Raw genomic sequence first — 21,379 nt, 5'->3', positions numbered from 1 at the left:
CTGCCACAGGTATTGTTAGCCAAAGGGGGTATCGGTGGAAAATGGGCTACTGTTGGCTGAAGAAAGAGAAGGAGAGGAGGAAGACATCTACAGAGACAGCAGGAAAAGGAGAAGTGTAGGAGAGTTGAGGTTATGGTTGGTACTTTAAATGTGGGTACCATGACTGGTAAAAAGAGAGAGTAAGCTGATGTGATTAAACTGTTCTATCATGGTGTGGATGGAAAGAGAAATGGTGTAGGGGCGATTCTGAAGAAAGAGTACAGTAAGAGTGTAGTGGAGGTGAAGAGAGTTTCTGATAGGGTTATGAACGTGAAGCTGGAAGTTGAAGGGGTTATGATAAATGTCATCAGTGCTTATGCTCCACAAGTGGGCTGTGAGATGGAGGAGAAGGAAAAATTCTGGACTGAGTTAGATTAAGTGGTAGATGGTGTATCTAGGAATGAACGATTGGTGATTGGGGCAGACTTTATTGGGCATGTAGGTAAAGGGAACAGAGATGAGGAGAAGGTGATAGGTAGATATGGCCTTAAGGAGAGGAACGTGGAAGGGCAGATGGTGGTAGATTTTGCTAAAAGGATGGAAATGGCAGTGGTGAATACTCATTTTAAGAAGGAGGATCATAGGATGACATATAAGAGTGGAGGAAGGTGCACACAGGGACTATGTTCTATGTAGGAAATGCAACCTGAAGGATATTGGAGACTGTATGGTGTAGGGGACAGTGTAGCTAGACGACATCGTATGGTGGTCTATAGGATGGTTTTGTAGGTGAAGAAGAAGAGGAGCAGAGTGAGGACTGAAAGAAGAATAAGATGGTAAAAACTAAAGGAGGAAGACTGTAGTATGAGATTCAGGGAAGAAGTCAGACTGGGGCTCGGTGGTGGTGAAGAGGTGCTGGACGATTGGGCAACTACTGCAGAAGTGATAAGGGAGACAGCTAAAAAGATACTTGGTGTGAGAACTGGTAAGAGAAAGAAAGACAAAGAGACATAGTGGTGGAACACGGAAATGCAGGAAAGCATAAGGAGAAAGAGGTTGGCAAAACAGAATTGGGACCGACAGAGTGATGAGAAAAGTAGGCAGGAGTACAAGGAGATGCGGCAGCAGGTGAAGATGGATGTGGCGAAAGCCAAGGAAAAGGCATAGGAGGAGCTGTATGAGAAATTGGTTCTAAGGAAGGAAAAAAGGATTTATACCAATTGGCCAGGCAGAAAGACCAAGCTGGGGAGGATGTGCTGCAAATTAGAGCAATAAAGGATGGAGATGGAAATTTGTTGACTAGTGAGGAGAGTGTGTTAAGAAGATGGAGGAAGTACTTTGAGCAGCTGATGAATGAGGAAAATGATATTGAGAGAAGGTTGGATGGTGTGGAGATGGTAAAGGAGGAAGTGGATAGGATTAGTAAGGAGGAAGTGAGAGCATCGATTAAGAGGATAAAGAGTGGAAAGTCGGTTGGACCAGATGACATACCCGTAGAAGCATGGAGATATTTAGGAGAGATGGCAGTGGAGTTTTTAACCATGTTGTTCAACAAGATTCTGAAAGGTGAGAGGATGCCTGAGGAATGGAGAAGGAGTGTGCTGGTACCAATCTTTAAATAATAAGTGAGATGTGCAGACCTGCAGTAACTACAGGGGAATTAAGTTGATCAGGCATACCATGAAGTTATGGGAAAGAGTAGTGGAAGCCAGGCTGAGAGAAGAGGTGACCATCTGTGAGCAACAATATGATTTCATGCCAAGGAAGAGCACCGCAGGTGGATTATTTGCTTTGAGAATGTTTATGGAGAAGTATTTAGAAGGTCAAAAGGAATTGCATTGTGTGTTTGTGGATTTAGAGAAAGCGTACTACAGGGTGCAGAGAGAGGAGTTGTGGTATTGTATGAGAAAGTCAGGTGTGTCAGAAGTATGTGAGGGTGGTGCAGGACATGTCTGAAAGTGTGACAGCAGTAAAGTGTGCAGTAGGAACGACAGACTGGTTCAAGGTGGAGGTTGAGCTGCATCAAGGATTGGCTCTGAGCCCTTTCCTGTTTGCAGTGGTGATGGACAGGTTGACGGACGAGGTCAGACAGGAGCCTCCCTGGACTATGATGTTTGCAGATGATATTGTGATTTGTGGGGAGAATAGTGAGCAGGTTGAGAAAAGCCTGGAGTGGTGAAGGTTTGCACAGAGTACATATGTGTGAATGAGAGGGAGGGCAGTGGAAAAGGTGGAGGAGTTCAGGTACCTGGGGTCAACAGTGCAAAGTAATGGAGAGTGTGTTAGAGAAGTAAAGAAAAGAGTGCAGGCAGGGTGAAATGGGTGAAGAAAGGTGGCAGGAGTGATTTGTGATAAAAGGGTATCTGCAAGAGTGAAAGGGAAAGTTTATAGGACTGTGGTGAGACCTGATATATAGCATGGTTTAGAGACAGTGGCATTGAGTAAAAGACAGGAGGTGGAGCTGGAGGTAGCAGATAAAGATGTTAAGGTTTGCGTTGGTAGTGACTAGCATGGACAGGATCAGAAACAAGTTTATTAGAGGAACAGTGCATGTAGGACGTTTTGGAGACAAGGTGAGGGAGTCAAGATTGAGATGGTTTGGACATGTGCAGAGAAGGGACATGGGTTATATTGGTAGGAGAATGCTGAGGATGGAGCCGCCAGAAAGAAGGAAAAGAGAAAGACCAAGGAGAAGGTTTATGGATGTGCTGAGAAAAGACATGCAGGTAGTTGGTTTTGACAGGGGGGTATGGAGACGGATGTTCCGCTGTGGTGACCGCTAATGAGAGAAGCCAAAAGAAGAAGAAAAAGAGGAAGATGATAAGTGCACTTATATGGCTTATGGGTATAGCCAATTAGTCTTATGGGTATAGTCTTTTTTTAAACCTTATGAAAACCTGTGTGCTATTTCCAGTGCGAATCACCTTTATTTTTTTTTATATTGCTTAGGATGTTATGTATACTGTGGATATTTTTTCCCCTCCAGACCACCAGAGCGCACCCCTTGTCATACATGTCGCTGACTATTCTCTCCAAGACCCAAGAGCACAGCCTTTTGCACACATTTGACTTTCTTCTTTTGTTACTTTGACTTCCTGAGTTAACCTTGAACACGTGTTTTGTTTTAGTCAATTGTCACATTATTTAAGGTCCTTGTTTTCTACAGTTTTTTTATGGAGGCATTATCTTACCAAATACTATAGAAGAAATTGCTTTCCCTTCTTACCTTCACCACATAGTTCTTGTCTTTTTTATTCCCCTAGGGTTTCTTCTTTCCCAGTGTTTGTTTACTTCTTGTTTATTTTAAATAAAGTTCTGCATTTTCAGTGTGCCACCTACATCATCTAGAGCAATTCAGAAACAATATTGGAAGATTATGAGGTTGCTTGTCTTTTAGCGGAGGACTTGAAGGAATACGAAGAGTATACTATCCTCCCTACTAATCTTTCATCCAGGCCTGGCAGTGCTATGGCTGAACCCCCCTCCCCCATGCCAGGGGAGCTGGACCTTATTGAGATGTGTAGGAGGGCAGCTACCAAGCTCTCTATTGACTGGCCATCAGAGGAATTTATAAGAGGCTACCATCACTCACTTCCCCAGTCAAGCAGTTCTGAGACAAACCCTTTTCACATAGGGTACCTGTTAAGGGTTTCTCTAGACTGGAAGTGCACAATATGGAGGAATTCGGGATGTCATTCCCCCCACTGTAAACAGTGGTAAATCACCTCCACCACAATCAGTGGGCAGCCCTATCTTTCTCCACCTCTCCACTGATGGGATGGACAGAGAGTCTGTCTGCTTCCTGGCAGATTGATGCTGAGTCACCCTTGTGGGAATAGATTTGTGTCATTGCAGTTCTTAACCTGCGCTCATTGAGGGGAGCATGGATCTGGCCATGGTGGGTGAGAGAGCACTCTGATTGTGCCAGTTGGGCTTATCAGAGAAGTTTATCATTGCCCCAGTGGAGCCAAAAGCCCTTTTCGGGGCTGCAGTGTAAAATATGCATCAGCAGTGCAACTTACACAAGATATATGGGGAAGCTTATATGCTCGACCAGGAAGTGTGGACATTCGGTGCAACCCAGATGAGGATGGGTTCCCTCTTGAGTCTGGTTCCTCTCAAGGTTTTTTCCTTATGCCATCTAGGGGAGTTTTTCCTTGCCACAGTCGCCACTGGCCCGTGCCTCAGCAGTCAATGCTGGGGGAAGTTCATCCAAAACAGACCCAGCCTAAAGGCAAGTCATCATTTGCAGCAGCAGCAGCTTAACATCACCCAGTTGACTTTCAGGGAGGGGAAAAAGGGACAAACTTTTGGGTCAAAAGTGGGGCTACAGCACTCACAGAGTTTCTGTAGCACCCCTCTACAGGAGTCTTGTTCCCTCCTCTCTACAAAAAAGTGTCAGGGTAAGAATGTGCAAAAAAATTAGGTTCTCTGGTTGGAGTGTTGGCACCAGTTAACCCAGTGCCCCACATGTTGTTTCTCAATTATCCACCTGCAGGGTTATACAAGAGATAGGGCAGAGGTTTACGCAAGCATTTTCACACAAAATAAATAAAAATGTTTCTGTGCATCCAGGCAGTGGGCCGAGGGCACAGACGTGTGAAAAGATTAACAAAACACATAATACACCATTGAGTATCATCCACAAAAACTTGGGATATCGACTGCAGTTTGCTTTAAAACTGCAACAGCAGACGGGGAGTCAGCTCAGATTTTATAAGAAGTAATAGCCTCCTTTTTGAGGTTTTTACTCATGGTAATTTATTTTTCCCAAAAAGGGGGGGTCTCCGTTCCATTCTGGATTTGTGGAACCTCAAAGAACACTTCAGAAAATACAAGTTCAAAATGCTCACAATAAAAACATTAAATATAAACTATGCTATTCGTCCAAGAGACTGGTTTACATCAGTAGATCTGAAGGATGCTTACTTTTACTTTTTTTTTTTTTTTTTACTTTACTTTTAGTATTTCTTGGGCACACAAAAAAATTCTTCAGCTTTGCTTATCAGGGCACAGCCTACTAATTTCCGTTTGGGCTGGCATTAACCCCAAGGGTATTTACTTAATGTGTTGAAGGCGGCACTAACACCGCTGAGATCAGCGTGTCTCAGAGTGCCAGATTATTTGGATGATCTCCTCCTCTGCTTTCCATTACAGTGGCAGGAAGAGATGGTTATGAATCTGCTTGTGACAAAAAGCTGCTAAATGCCCACACAGGAAATAATGTACCTGGGTCTCAGGCTGAACTCAGACCCAGGTGACTAGGTGAGTGAGGACCCAAATGCAGGATGCACTCAGGGAGTAAGGAAAATACAGGCTTTAATGGGGCAAAAGCAAAACATAAACCAAAAACAGTCCAGAGTTCAAACCAGAAGCAGAGCAGAACAGGGTCAGGTTTAGGAGCTCGGTGGGACTCTGGAGCGACGGGCCCTGGGCACTGCTCAGTGGAGCAGTGCCCTCAGTGGGACTCTGGAGCAGAGCGGTGCCCTCGGCGGGACTCTGGAGAAGAGCGCCGCCCTCGGTGGGACTCTGGCTTGGGGGCATGTTTGGCAGGGAAGACAGTAATAGAGGTCATTTTGGCAGGTCGGAAGAGCGGGCGGAAAGTGGGAGAGGGAGTACGGAAAATACAGGCTTTAATTGGGCAAAGGCAAAAACAAAGTCCAAAAAACAGTCCAGGGTCTTAACATAGGTGAACAGGGTAATGCAGGGAGAGAACCAAAACCAAAAACGGAAACAGTCTAAAAAATCCATAAACCAGCAAACTGAGCAATAGAGGGGAGAGCAAAACATAAACCATAAACAGTCCAGAGTTCAAACCAGAAGCAGAGCAAAACAGGGGTCCTCAGGAGCAGGAGCAGGTATCCAGAGCAGGCAGAGTGACAAGACTCATTACAGGGGCTAAGGAGCCAGGAAAATAATTTGGCCCAGAGCTAAAATCTCATGTATCCTTAAATTCGGGGAGGCGTGGGGAAGAAGTGCGTGCCGTGAAACCGGAAGTGCACACCGCATGCCCGGTAGATCCTGACAGAGAGAGTTTTAGTGTTGGGTAGCAGCACAGTGCTTATGTCTGAAGCACCACCTCAACCACAAGGTGGTAATGTCATCATTAACATTTACATTTGCACCATGTAGCAGACGCCCCTTGTCCAGAGCACGGACAAAAGTGCTTTGAGTCTCTAGCAATGAATAAATCTACACTGGAACACTAGATTACAAACATTAAGATAAATCAGCCTACAACTCTGTTAAGTGTTTTTTATTTATTTAAACAAAGCAAACTTGGAAAGTGTTTGTGTTTCATGAAGAGGAAGGTCTTCACCCATCACTTGCCAGGGACTCCGCTGTTCGGACATCTAGGGGAAGTTCATGCCAGAATAGAGAAGAACCTTGATGTACAGTATATTTACCTCTTATTCTAAAGAAAGGTGGTACCAGTCGAGCAGTGCCCAAGGATCTCAGACAGCATGGTGCAGTGCGAGGTGTGCTGAGGTCTCGTAGGTAATAGGGTGCTGGTCCATTTTTGGCATAATTTTGCTTGCGCTGGAGAAATCACACTTTTCTCAAATCAGGGACCCCACTGGGAGCTGTTTCTCGGAGAACGATGGATGTCATCACTCACAGATTGGGGTGCAGTGTTTGCGAAGGTAGAATAGTGAAAGAAAAATTTAACCCAGGCTTCTCCCGTTGCACAGGGGTCTCCTCTTTTTTTACTCGGCACTGGACAAAGTAGCTCTCTGGGCCTGGTGTTACAGGTTTGCCTCTGAAGGTGATTGAAACAATCCAAAATGCAAGAGCAGCTTTTATGTGTTTTGCATATGATGGAAATCATAAGAGCCATGGTGCGCACAAAGGCAAATTGTCCCTTTTCACTGTTCAGTGGCAGAGGTGTTATGTTTTCTGCAAGATTTTTTATATAAGAACAGAGCCTTCTCGACCGTTAAGGTTTATCTTGTTTATATTACTACATAGGTCAACACCCGGTTGTGTGCAGGTTTATGAGGGCTGTGCAGCATCTGAATAGGGTTTCAAATCTGCTGATTCTGCAGTATGATCTGTCTGTGGTCCTTAGCACACTCTCTTAGCCTCCTTTTGAGCTGATAGATAATATTGATTTAAAGTTAAATCATAAATCCTTTTTGCAGCTATGCAGCTATGGAATTTATGGAATTCTCAAGACTAATCTAGCCTTTGTCTCAAAAGTAAGTGAGTCAGCTTTCACCTGTGGACAGGTAGAGTTACTGGCTTTTCATCCGCCACTATTTTCCTCATTGGAAAGTTATTTGTGCGTTGCATAACTACATGGACAGGACGAAGGGATTGAGGATTAATCAGCTATATGTTTCATGGGCTGGTTTTACCCCCACCACCTGTACCATTGGTTAGTGGAAGCTAGTATATTAGTTTACAATAGCATGCATTTTAGTTTTCTATAGGGCCTGAGGGCTTATAGTAACTAAGGGGTGGTCATTGTATAAGAACGTTTCAATTCAAGACATTTGTGTGGCAGCAAGTTAGGCTTTGCCACACATTTTTGTTAGATTTTATATGCTGGATGTTACAGAGCCTCAGTAAAATTGTTGGCTCAGTAAAATTGCCCAACATTGGACAGCAATACAGGTGTTGTCTATATATCATAGTAAGATACCAAACAAATGTTTAAAAGGGAGAACTTTTGGTTACTTTGGTAACCCTGGTTCTCTGGTAACAGGAGTGAGGCATCTCACCACACTTCCCTCCTTGCAATAGCACAGAGAAGAGATATGCTGAGAATGAGGTATGGACCGTCAGCAGCAGTGTACATAGGGAGGCGGGACTCCTGCATCACTGTCGTGATAGGTCTGTCAACAAACAGACATGGTGAAATTGCTGCTTCCAGGATTGGACACGCCTGAGGTGATTCCCATAGTGAGGTACCTCACTCCTGTTATCAGAGAACAGGGGTTACAAAAGTTTTATCAGTTTCTCCAATCCATTAAAATAAACAGACTGAAACAATGTATTATTACAACAATCTAAATATTATTAGTATAATAATTATATCATAAAAATTTGGATTGATTCCATACAGAAAGCAGTTCCAATCCTTTCCAAATGTTTATACATTACTAGTTTTATTGCCGCTAGGTGATTTTACATCCTTTCTGAAGCTCAATGCTGTTTCAAAGATAGATTTTTGGAAATACTGTTTTAGTGGATAAACATCAGGGTGAGTAACTAATATAATTTATATTTTATGTTAACCAAAACAGCTTCATACTGGCTAGGTTTAGAATCTTACAAAACCGGGAACATAAATTAGAAATGACAAATTAGAACTTCTGGGCCACTCTGTGAACCAGTGTGGACGTTCAGTAGTTCCCAGGTGCGTTTTTTTTTCCCCTCGCATTATTATTTTTTTTCTTTTTTTACTACAAAAAGGATATGATTTAGAATGTAGTGAAGTACCATACTTAAAAAAAAATACTTAAGTAAAATTAAAATTACAAATGTAAAAAACTGCTGTAAAAATACAAAAAAACTACTTTCCACATCTGATTACACACACTAGGGCCATATATTGAAAACAAATACAAATAGGCCTTATTTAACACACCCGTTGTCCTTAAAACAGGTACTATATTCAAAGGTTATCTCTAAAAACCCTTAAGCATTCCTTGTTGTACTTAGCTAGTGGTTTGTCTTGTTAATTCAATTTGTTCAGATACAGCTACTTTTGAACCTTTTTAAAGCTGTTAAAATAAATGTGCATTTTAATATACCAATCTCTGATTCACCTACAAGCAGTAGTTGTAGGGTTTTATCATATTAACATGTGATTAACCTTTCTTTTGGCTTCTCCCATTAGGGGTCGCCACAGCGGATCACCCGCATGTTTGTTGTGCTGGTTTAAGCAGGGGAACCTTCCGTGCCATGCATGATTTCAAACCATGACGTCTTAGTGTATTACCAACAGTAAGCTTGGAAACGGTGGTCCCAGCTCTTTTCAGGTCATTGACCAGCTCCTCCCGTGTAGGCTGATTTCTCACCTTCCTTAGGATCATTGAGACCCCACGAGGTGAGATCTTGCATGGAGCCCCAGTCCGAGGGAGATTGACAGTCATGTTTAGCTTCTTTCATTTTCTAATGATTGCTCCAACAGTGGACCTTTTTTCACCAAGCTGCTTGGCAATTTCCTCGTAGCCCTTTCCAGGCTTGTGGAGGTGTAAAATTTTGTCTCTAGTGTTTTTGGACAGCTCTTTGGTCTTGGCCATGTTAGTAGTTGGATTCTCACTGATTGTATGGGGTGGACAGGTGTCTTTATGCAGCTAACGACCTCAAACAGGTGCATCTAATTTAGGATAATAAATGTAGTGGAGGTGGACATTTTAAAGGCAGACTAACAGGTCTTTGAGGGTCAGAATTCTAGCTGATAGACAGGTGTTTAAATACGTATTTGCAGCTGTATCATACAAATAAATAGTTTAAAAATCATATATTGTGAATTTTTGGATTTATTTTTTTAGAATATGTCTCTCACAGTGGACATGCACCTACGATGACAATTTCAGAGCCCTCCATGATTTCTAAGTGGGAGAACTTGCAAAATAGCAGGGTGTTAAATACTTATTTTCCTCACTGTGTATATATATATATATATATATATATATATATATATATATATATATATATATATATATATAAAACATTAATAAAATATATATTTAGGGGTATTATTTAATTAAAATTAAATGTATATTTAATGTGCATTAAATATTGTAAACAAAATAAAATCTGAAATCTAAAGACAAAAACTTTGATAGTTTTGGGGAAAAAACTCGTGTTACTTTAATTTTGTCAAAAGAAATTAAACATTTGCTGTACATAGAATATAGCTGAAGCTACATAAATGTGATGTAGAAGAATGGAAGATGATAATTTAGAAGAAAGTGCAGTGTTTACAAAAGGTAAAGAAACAGTTTAAAACCAAATATTAGCTAGTATATCATATAGATGTTAAATATTATACAACATATACTATATAAATACAATATCTAGCCAATGCTGCTGGTCAAATGGGTAATATAATTTAATTTGAATTGAAATAGTATATTATATTACAATAAACCTATTTTTTTAGACAAACAGCAAATTTTGGATTATAAAGGAAAATTGAAAAAACAAAACAAAAAATAATAGTTTTCTGTTAAGTATTTGTGCTCCTTATTTAGAAACAGATCTCATTATCATTCCTTCAGCTTTACTTAAGATACTTACTTATAGAGGGATGAGAAAATATGAGATAAATACTGGATATTCAAGCAACTTAACACATGTTACTTAATTTAACATTATTTATGTTAAACTTAATAATGCTAGATAGCTAACTGATTAGCTAGCTGAAACAGCAGGAAAAAAAAAACTTGGTAAGAGCCTGCTATGAGGTTCATATTTGCATGGTCTATTTTTTTTTTATCTGATTCAATTCATATTCTCGCTAATATTATCATCCTAACTCTATACTGTGAGCTGTACATAAAGGCTCAGATTTTTATTCTATGCTGTAGAACATTCCTTCTCAAACACTGGCTAGAGCCAAAAGCTATTAGCCAATAGTTGCCAGCAGAATATTTATGCTAATTTGCTTATGAACTCTTTAGTTTTGTTTTGTTTTTTGTTGTTTGTAATTGTGACCTTGATTATGAAAAAATATTACATTTGTTGGTTCATCATGTGGTTTACAGTCAGTTTACAGTTTCAGCATGGTTCCGATTTCCCAAAAATATCACAAATACCTAAAAACAATAAGGCAAACAACAACATTTAGCAAAACACTCAGTCCAATAGGTCATTTCCTGGATGTTTGTTGGTTCAGGCTGCCAGAGAAGGAGAGAAGTTAATGTAGTATTGTAGATCTGCTCTTATTTGGCATAATGCTTGTTTTGAGTGTCATAATGAAAACATTTATTAAATAATAGTGTAAATAATGATTCTTTGCTAGCTGTTACAAACCTACCAAGATATCTGGTGGCGCACGCACAGACGTTAGAAAATCATTGGTATATTTCAGCACCATGTCATTGTGTAGGCATCTTAACAGTCCTTCATCTTCAAAAAACAGGATGTCCACAGCAAACACACCTTCCCTCTTCACAGACCATCTGCTGTCTGGAGCAATGTAATTTGGATCAAAAGTGTGGTGAAATGCCACAAGGATAATAGGCTTACTCGCTGTAAGAAAGAGAGGTAAATGAGGTAAAAGAGATTATGTTGTGTTAATAATATTAATACAGAATTGCCAGGATGCCTTAAACCCCATACCACCATGCTGTAAGAGTTACAAAATGGTAGTATTTTATTTTAAATATGATCACTTATATATTAATGCATAATAAGGACATCACTCTGTACTCTCTGTAATCTTCTGAAGAGCATTTTCAATGTCTGTTCCAGCCCGAGATGCAATAGGCACAAAAGCAAAAATAACATCACAATCTTCCTCTGAATAAACTTGACGGAGATGACGACGTTGTTTCTGTCGCTCTATAAAGTTGATTTGAGCTCCCAAAGCATTCCCAACTTCTTTTATGTAAAATGTAAAATCATCTGGTTCTGAAAAAAAAAGATAAAGTTTACGATCAGTGTTAATTCTGTATTATAAGCTATTTTGAGTTGAAGACATATTTACAATGCAAGATGATGGTTTTAGACACCAAAATTGTCAAGACTGAAATTTATTCTGCACAATTCTATTTTGCACAGGGACAAACACTTTATTAGGAAATCTTCATACTATATACTATAACCCAATGTTGTACACATGACATTCTTGATATTGTGAAATTGTTTATTTATTTATTTATTTATTTATTTATTTATTTATTTATATTTTTATAGAGTAGTATAGGCAGTGGTGGACAGAAATTAAATAAATGTAATTTGTTACTGTACTTTAGTAGTTTTTTCATGTATCTGTACTTTACTCATGTATTTCCATATTTGTAGACTTAAGTAATAGTCTCACCAAACAGGGAGCTCTGTTTTAAACTTGTTTTGATTGCCACTTGGCATTGGCAGATTTAAGAGAAGGTGACATGGGCCACCGCACATGGTGGTATCTTGTGAGGGGTTGCACAGGGCATCCACGCAAAAAAAATGACTCATTTGCACATTTGCGTCAGTTATTATATTATGTCATAGTCAATGAACTAGGTCGGGACTCGGGAGTGTGCACACCACCGCCCAGAGAAGTTTCCTCACTCATACACTCAGAAAGAAGAAGCAGGGGTTGGGTGACGTCACCTCAGCCTTCAGGGATTCCCGTGGGATCCAGAACTAACAAGACCTGAAGTGACGTCAGTGGTGGTGTCCACTTAGCATGACCATACAGTTTATTATCAGTTCAACATCAAGCAGAACATTTCAAGAGTAATAAATAATGAAAGAAACTCCTGACTGTAACATGCCACCCAACATCTGTGGCCTTATTGTAATTTTTCTAACTAGTTGTTCCCCATTCGGGAACTTTGAGCTGCGTCACAACGCTTTGGAAATGCCCCCGCGTTGTCCGCGCTCTGAACGACGTGTGAAATCTGGCCAATAGGCAAGTTGTGACGTCATCGGTGGGCGACGTCGCGATGACCAGGAACTATAAGATGGCTGTGCGGTGGTAGCGACGATGGCTTCTGCTTGTTCAGGTAAGCGCTTTGTGTGTAAACTGTCCAAGCATGGCTGGCAAGCAGTGCCAAATATCGCAAGTGCGTTCTTCTGTGTCCCCGTTTCATTACAGCGAAGGATTCGCATGATCGGTGCGTTGTTTGCCTGGGAGTGGAGCATGCTCAATTGGCTCTCGAGGGAGTCGATTGTCCACATTGTAGCCACACGGCTGCAGGGCACTGCTCCAGCCATTTGGGGACAGAAGAACCAAGCAGTTTGGCATTTAGATGTTCTCGCCTGCATGAAGGAACTGGGGCTAAGACTGAACGCCGGGAAAAGTGTACTTTCTCCAGCGCTGAGAACCACTTTTCTGGGCGTAGTGTGGGACTTGACCAGGTTGCACGGTTGTCTCCCACCCAGATTGAAGTCATCCTCACTGCAGTCAGGAGAGTAAGTGAAGGCCAGTTACTCACTGTGAAGCAGTTCCAGAGGCTGCTGGGTCTCATGTCAGCAGCGTCCAGTGTGATTCCACTCGGCCTCCTCCATATGAGACCCCTCCAGTGGTGGCTCACCATATCCATATCGTACCATCAAGGTCTCGCGGCATGCCCTTCGAGCCTTAGATGTGTGGAAGGAACTGACGTTTCTATCCTGAGGCCCCTGTCTTAGGGACTCCTTGTTGTTGCATAATGCTAACAATGGATGCTTCTCTCACGGGGTGGGGAGCGGTCATGAGTGGCTGCGCCACCCAAGGTCTGTGGAGCGGGCCACGTCTCTCATGGCACATAAATTGGCTGGAGATGATGGGCATGTTTTTGGGGATAAAACACTTCCTCCCGGACCTGAGAGGTCACCATGTGTTGGTCCGCATGGACCATACAGTGGTGGTCTCTTATATCAACCACCAGGGGAGTCTCATGTCTCACCCCTTGTACAAGCTGGCACAAGAGATCCTCCTGTGGTCCCAGGACAAACTCCTCTCGCTGAGAGCTGTTGAATTACGTTAGAGCTGGATGCCATGGTAAAGATGTGGCCGAGGCTACGCCCTGTAGGCCTTCCCTCCGATCACGCTGTTGTTTGCGGACCTGGTGTCCCTTATCGAGGGCCCTTCTTTGGAAATTCCTCCCATGAGGGATCTTCTCTCACAGGCGGGTGGAACCCTGGTTCAGCCCTGCCCGGATTTGTGGAAGCTGTGGCTGTGGCCCCTGAGGGGGCACAGTTCGTAGCAGCTGGTCTCTCTACCGAGGTAGTGGAGACCCTACCCCAATCCAGAGCTCCCCCCATTCCAGAGTCTGCTTTGGCCCTAACAGGAAAGGATTCCCGGCTAATAAGCCGACATTAATATCATTCTATTAATAGGCTGGTGTGCTGAGAGTAAAATTAGTTGATTAAGCAAGAGTCTTGTGATAAAAATGACATTATAGCCATTAATTAGTATTGGATACTTAAGTAAATTTGAAGACAAATACTTTTGTACTTTTACTCAAGTGAAAATTTAAAGGGAGCACTTTTCCTTTCATTGGATTAATATTTTACCTACTGTATCTCTTTTCCTGAAGTAGATGCTTGGTGAACTTCATTCACCACTGAGTATAGCTAATAAAATGGCAAAAAGTACAGCCAGACTAAAATGCCATTACAACTACTATAACCACTCTTTACAAATGCAGTGAGCAGAAAAGTGTTTTTAGAACATACAACAATTAAAGAAGACCACATATGGTACCACTTGTGGCTGCCAAAAAAGAAAGAAACTGAGGTGATGTTTCTATACACATGGTTGTAAAAAAAAAAAGTGGTTAGTTGAGTTACAGTTGCATCGTTTCCTGTCTTAGGTTTTTTCAGTTATTTTCCCATAACCTTCTGAAGAACAGCAGTTTCTGAAATTCTAAAAATTCTAAAAAGAGCAACAAAGAAGCTGTAGTCAAAAGCTTAGATATCACATTTTCCCATTCTCATGTTTGATAGTAACATGAAATACAGCTTAACTATTTTTGCTTGGTTTTATGCATTTTACTATTGCTACATGAATGGTTGAGTTGAAAACTCAAAAATACATAATAATAAAAATTGATTATCAGTGTTTGGGGTAACGCGTTACAAGTAACATGCGTTACGTAATAATATTACTTTTCTGGAGTAACGAGTAAAGTAGCGTGTTACTTTATAAATTTATACATTAATATCTGAGATGGCAAACCAGGGCATTACATTACTGCGATGGAAGTGTAATAGTCGAGGAAAAGGAGAAAGGAATAATGGTTAAGTGTAGATTATGTGTTAGTGAAAAGCTCTTGTCAACTGCAAAAAATACCACTTAAAAATAAAAATAAAATTTGCATGCAAAGCACAGCAATACAGATGTGTGTGTGTGTGTGTGTGTGTGTGTGTGTGTGTGTGTGTGTAATGTTGAATATACGCAACATTATGCAATGTTGCATATATGGAAATGGAGACAGAAATATAGAAAACTTTTGATGACTTTCCACCACTGCAGATCTATTGACTGCTCAGAATAAAAGTTTTCCATGGGAGACACATGTACGATGCCATCGCAGTGGAGAAAGAGAGCAAATTCACAGCTCATTTGCTCTTTGTGGGAAGATAAACTGCCACGGTCACTGATAATAGCGCGAACTTTGTAAAAGCGTTCAGAATGTTTCAAGCTAATGATGAAGCAGAGAATGATGTAGACGAGGACGAGGTCATATTTACGGAATGTTGTTTGTTTTACGAGATGACAGCGAAAAGTATGTTCTTCCTCCACATAACTGGTGTGCAGCCCACACCCTTAACCTTATATACATGAACGATAGTTACATTCCTCACGTCAAAGGCAGATTGCAAAACAGTGTACAGAAGAGCGACTGAAAAGTGTTCAGCCTTGTGGTCAAAAGTTAGTCGATCATCTTATTGTTCTCTAAGAAGTTATTAAGCATTTTAAATGTTTAAGAAATGTCTTTTGCCCTAATATAACATTTCTTAATGGCAATTATCTATATTACACCTGTTACACCTGTAAGGGGTGAAAGAGATACAAGTAACGCAAAAGTAACGCAAAAGAAATATAACGCATTACTTTCCCAGCCATTAGGGGGGCACAAGCCAGTGTACTCTTAGTGCCGGTCCCAAGCCTGGGTAAATGGGGAGGGTTGCGTTAGGAAGGGCATCCAGCGTAAAACATGTGCCAAATCAAATATGCGGATCACAAATGAGAATTTCATACCGGATCGGTCGAGGCCCGGGTTAACAACGACCGCCACAGGTATCATTAGCCGACAGGGTACCGGTGGAAATTGGGCTACTGTTTGGCCGAAGGAGGAGAAGGAGAGGAGGAAGGCGTCTACAGAGACGGCAGGAAAAGGAGCAGTGTAGGAGAGTAGAGGTTCGGGTTGGTACTTTAAATGTTGGTACTATGACGGGTAAGAGAGGAGAAAGGTAGATGTGTTGTGTGTTCAGGAGACCAAGTGGAAAGGGAGTAAGGCCAGGAACATTGGAGGTGGGTTTAAACTGTTATCATGGTGTGGATGGGAAGAGAAATGGTGTAGGGGTGATTCTGAAGGAAGCGTACAGTAAGAGTGTAGTGGAGGTGAAGAGAGTTTCTGATAGGGTGATGATCGTGAAGGTGGAAGTTGAAGGGATGATGATAAATGTCATCAGTGCCTATGCTTCACAAGTTGGCTGTGAGTTGGAGGAGAAAGAAAGATTCTGGAGTGAATTAGATGAAGTGGTAGATGGTGTACCTAGGAAAGAACGATTGGTGATTGGGGCAGACTTTAATGGGCATGTAGGTGAAGGGAACAGAGGTGATGAGGAGGTGATGGGTAGGTATGGTTTTAAGGAGAGGAATGTGGAAGGGCAGATGGTGGTAGATTTTGCTAAAAGGATGGAAATGGCAGTGGTGAACACGTATTTTAAGAAGAAGGAGGATCATAGGGTGACGTATAAGAGTGGAGGAAGGTGCACACAGGTGGATTATCTTCTGTGTAGGAGATGCAACCTGAAGGAGATTGGAGACTGTAAGGTGTTGGCGGGGGACAGTGAAGCTAGACAGCATCGGATGGTGGTCTGTAGGATGGTTTTGGAGGCGAAGAAGAAGAGGAGGAAAGTAAGGTTTGAAAGAAGAATAAGATGGTGGAAACTGAAGGAGGAAGAGTGTAGTGTGAGGTTCAGGGAAGAGGTCAGACAGGGGCTTGGTGGTGGTGAAGAGGTGCCGGATGATTGGGCAACTACTGCAGGAGTGATGAGGGAGGCAGCTAGAAAAGTACTTGGTGTGACATCTGGAAATAGAAAGCAAGACAAGGAGACGTGGTGGTGGAATGAGGAAGTGCAGGAGAGCATTAGGGGAAAGAGGTTGGCAAAACAGAAGTGGGATCGACAGAGTGATGAGAAAAGTAGGCAGGAGTACAAGGAGATGCGGCAGCAGGTTAAAAGGGATGTGGCGAAAGCCAAGGAAAAGGCATATGAGGAACTGTATGAGGTTGGACACTAAGGAAGGAGAAAAGGATTTATACCGATTGGCCAAGCAGAGGGACCGAGCTGGGAAGGATGTACTGCAAGTTAGAGCAATAAAGGATGGAGAGGGAAATGTGTTGACTAGTGAGGAGAGTGTGTTGAGAAGATGGAGGGAGTATTTTGAGCAGCTGATGAATGAGGAAAATCAGAGAAAGAGAAGGTTGGAGGATGTGGAGTTGGTGAAGCAGGATGTAGATAGGATTAGTAAGGAGGAAGTGAGAGCAGCGATTAAGAGGATGAAGAATGGAAAGTCGGTTGGACCAGATGACATACCGGTAGAAGCGTGGAGATGTTTAGGAGAGATGGCAGTGGATTTTTTAACCAGATTGTTTAACAGGATTCTGGAAGGGGAGAGGATGCCTGAGGAATGGAGAAGGAGTGTGCTGGTACCGATCTTTAAGCATAAGGGAGATGTGCAGACCTGCAGTAACTACAGGGGAATGAAGTTGATCAGTCACACCATGAAGTTATGGGAAAGAGTAGTGGAAGCCAGGCTGAGAGAAGAGGTGACCATCTGTGAGCAACAGTATGGTTTCATGCCGAGGAAGAGCACCACAGATGCCTTATTTGCTTTGAGGATGTTGATGGAGAAGTATAGAGAAGGACAGAAGGAGCTGCATTGTGTATTTGTGGATTTAGAGAAAGCTTACGACAGGGTGCCGAGAGAGGAGTTGTGGTATTGTATGAGTAAGTCAGGTGTGTCAGAGAAGTATGTGAGGGTGGTGCAGGACATGTATGAGGACAGTGTGACGGCAGTAAAGTGTGCAGTAGGTACGACAGACTGGTTCAGGGTGAAGGTTGGACTGCATCAAGGATCGGCCCTGAGCCCTTTCCTGTTTGCAGTGGTGATGGACAGGTTGACGGACGAGGTCAGACAGGAGTCTCCCTGGACTATGATGTTTGCAGATGATATTGTGATTTGTGGTGAGAGTAGAGAGCAGGTTGAGAAGAGCCTGGAGAGGTGGAGATATGCGCTGGAGAGAAGGGGAATGAAAATCAGTAGGAGTAAGACAGAGTACATGTGTGTGAATGAGAGGGAGGGCAGTGGAGTGATGCGGTTGCAGGGAGAAGAGGTGGAGAAGGTGGAGGAGTTCAGGTACCTGGGGTCAACAGTGCAAAGTAATGGAGAGTGTGTTAGGGAAGTAAAGAAAAGAGTGCAGGCAGGGTGGAGTGGGTGGAAAAGAGTGACAGGAGTGATTTGTGATAGAAGAGTATCTGCAAGAATGAAAGGGAAAGTTTATAGGACTGTGGTGAGACCTGCGATGTTGTATGGATTAGAGACAGGGGCATTGAGTAAAAGACAGGAGGTGGAGCTGGAGGTAGCAGAGCTGAAGATGTTGAGGTTTTCGTTGGGAGTGACGAGGATGGACAAGATTAGAAATGAGTTTATTAGAGGGACAGCACATGTAGGATGTTTTGGTGACAAGGTGAGGGAGGCGAGATTGAGATGGTTTGGACATGTGCAGAGAAGGGACATGAATTATATTGGTAGAAAAATGCTGAAGATGGAGCCACCAGGTAGGAGGAAAAGAGGAAGGCCAAGGAGGAGGTTCATGGATGTGGTGAGGGAAGACATGCAGGTAGTTGGTGTAAAAGAGGCAGATATAGAGGACAGGGTGGTATGGAGACGGATGATCCGCTGTGGCGACCCCTAATGGGAGCAGCCGAAAGAAGAAGAAGAAGAAGACTTTCCATAAAAAGTTACTAAGTAATGTAATTAGTTACTTTTTTGGGGAGTAACTTAATATTGTAATGCATTACTTTTAAAAGTAATGTTGCCCAACACTGGTGATTATGGCCTTTTGTAGTTCTTGTCTGTGTTACTAAAATAAATAATTTAGGTTTGTAAATGTATGTATTTATATTTAATGAATATAATAAAAGCAGCCATTATTTAATTATTTGCCTTTTATTTGAACTTTTTTAGTATCAAAATCTTCCCAAAATTAAATATGTTAGTTTATATATATATATATATATATATATATATATATATATATATATATATATATATATATATATATATATATTTATTTATTTTTATTTATTGAATTTTTTTTCTCCAGTTTCAGGTGTGTGGGTGTATGTGTGTACTAAAGAGCACTTCTGTGTAGTGAAGAACAAAATTTGTGAAACCAATAGGATGTGTTTTTTTTTTCATATAGTTGATTAAATAATAACTATTAATAATAATAATAATAATAATAATAATAATAATAATAAAGTATTATTTCACAATATGATAAGGTATATTTACATTTTACTTTTGCTCTCTTATCAATTGTCATGGATTGAATTTAAGATGTTAACAGTCACCTAAAAGACATGTGTATTATAGAAACCCCCTCAAAAATGTCTACATGCTGCAAAAGAGGCTTAGTCTGGTGTTAAAAAAAAGCCTGCAGTAAAAGTAGAAGCCAGACAGTGGAAATGAGAAAAAAACAGATTGACCAACCTTCAAACATATTTAGAGAAGTCCACTACTCAAATTTCTTACAAGTTTACTTCCTTGATTCTTAACTGCAGATGGTAAATTGATTCTTTCACTTTTGGTTTTACACAAAGCCCTGCCTACATATCCCTCTTAAAAACGCATTAGAAATGAAGATGTAAAATCTTAAAGATCTATTCCAGTTTATTCAAATTGCACTTATGTTAATGTTGCCATTATTTATTATTATATTTATGTATTAAAGATTTATATTTATTTATCCTGATATATAATTGATAAACTAACAATGTAGTTATGCTTTGATAAAAATATAAAAATAAATTTATGAAGCACTAGCTTTGCAGGTAGTTTAAGTGTCTTGCAGACACAGTGCTTCTGGATCTAGTCTGTCTCAATGTTTCCCTCTTTCTTCATGTAATAACAAATATAATAATGTTAAGACCAAATCTCGGTGTGGGGCACTTATTACATCACATAAAATTAAAGAGAACATGCAACTTACTGTACAGTATTGTAATCACTTTGCACTTATTTGTATATTTGACAGAATGTCAGCAGAGACATGATTAAAAAGATAGCTTCACCAATCATATAATGAGAATTGTTGTACTAAGTAGCACTGCAGGAGAGGAAGATGCCAACATAGCTGACATTGTCATTAAGGGAACTGAGGTGCTTTTGGAATGTAAGAATCTCACAAATGCATGACTTCTGCTCATGAGCTTCATTTATCCCTGAATTTAAGCTATCTCCTAAAGCTGAGAAACACATTTGAAGTCTTTCAGAAAATCTTTCTTCTGAATGCTTTACATTTTGAAGTCATTTAAAGTCTTTCAGAAAATCATTCTTCTGAATGCTTACATTTTTTTTCCAAAAGGTTAGTTCTTTGCATAGAAAGCTACTAATGTAAGTCTGCTAGTTGGCCATTTTGTTTGACACCTAAACTTACTTTTTGAATTTGCTCATTTGTTCTACAAGTGAGAATGTTCTAAAAAGGTTTGTAAATGTAAATTAGAGCAAAGTTTTTACTATACTGTACAGTTTAGCAGAAACATTGTAATGCAGTTTAATGTAAGTAATGCAATGCTGCTAAAAAAGAAAAACAGAAGCAGAGGTTTATTTGTTTCCTCACCGTGCTGTATGTTAGATCACAGTTAAGCATCTCACATTAAATTGTTGTCCTATGCTATATACACACACAAAAAAAATAAACATTTTGGACATATTTTTGGCCAACAGCATTTAATCTTAATGATTGTGTCAATTTTTTTCATTCCCTTTGTTTAGTCTGCTTTTCAAGAGTTTAATAAAAATATAACTACTCAATGAAAATGTCTGTCAGTAGAAATATATTACAAATTATATTAAGTAATTTTTTAAATAATAATTTAAGTAATAACTAAAATAATATAGTAAATAATTAAGTAATAACTCAAAATAACTAAAAAATTATAACTAGGACTCTTTTGTAAAAAAAAAAAAAAAAAAAAACAATAAATCATAACATATTTATAAGCAAAATTAAGTAAAATTTACGAACAAAAGTAAAAATATTACTGGGAATTCCCAAGTAAACATAAAATAATTCTAATTAAAGTTACTAATTCTTATTGACAGGTTTTTACTTTTTTATATTTTACATTTATTAGCATTTTCTGGGTGAAAATTGTTTCCAAACATTTTTCAAGTAAATCCTACTCCAAAACACTTTCAGTGTAATTACAGCAGTTATTGAATTTTGGCTTTGGTCTAAAATCATGAAGTATTTATTATACATGTTGATGCTGGTGCTTGTTTGTG

At 40.4% G+C, this 21,379-nt stretch overlaps 1 long non-coding RNA gene across 1 annotated transcript; it reads right to left on the bottom strand.

The window, feature by feature from the left end:
• Nucleotides 1–9,808: 9,808 nt before the first annotated feature.
• Nucleotides 9,809–19,666, bottom strand: LOC310731385. Its single transcript, XR_014535173.1, has 4 exons — nucleotides 19,583–19,666; nucleotides 11,368–11,568; nucleotides 10,973–11,187; nucleotides 9,809–10,832 (listed from the first exon to the last, which is right to left on the bottom strand). It is a non-coding gene; the product is annotated as an uncharacterized lncRNA (long non-coding RNA).
• Between the last annotated feature and the right edge of the window lie 1,713 nt (nucleotides 19,667–21,379).

Source organism: Silurus aristotelis, assembly GCF_946808225.1.
Source record: "Silurus aristotelis genome assembly, chromosome: 9".
In the NCBI taxonomy this organism is placed as follows: Eukaryota; Metazoa; Chordata; class Actinopteri; order Siluriformes; family Siluridae; genus Silurus; species Silurus aristotelis.
The sequence above is the reverse complement of the archived record's forward strand: the minus strand, read 5'-3'. Positions and strand labels throughout refer to the sequence as shown.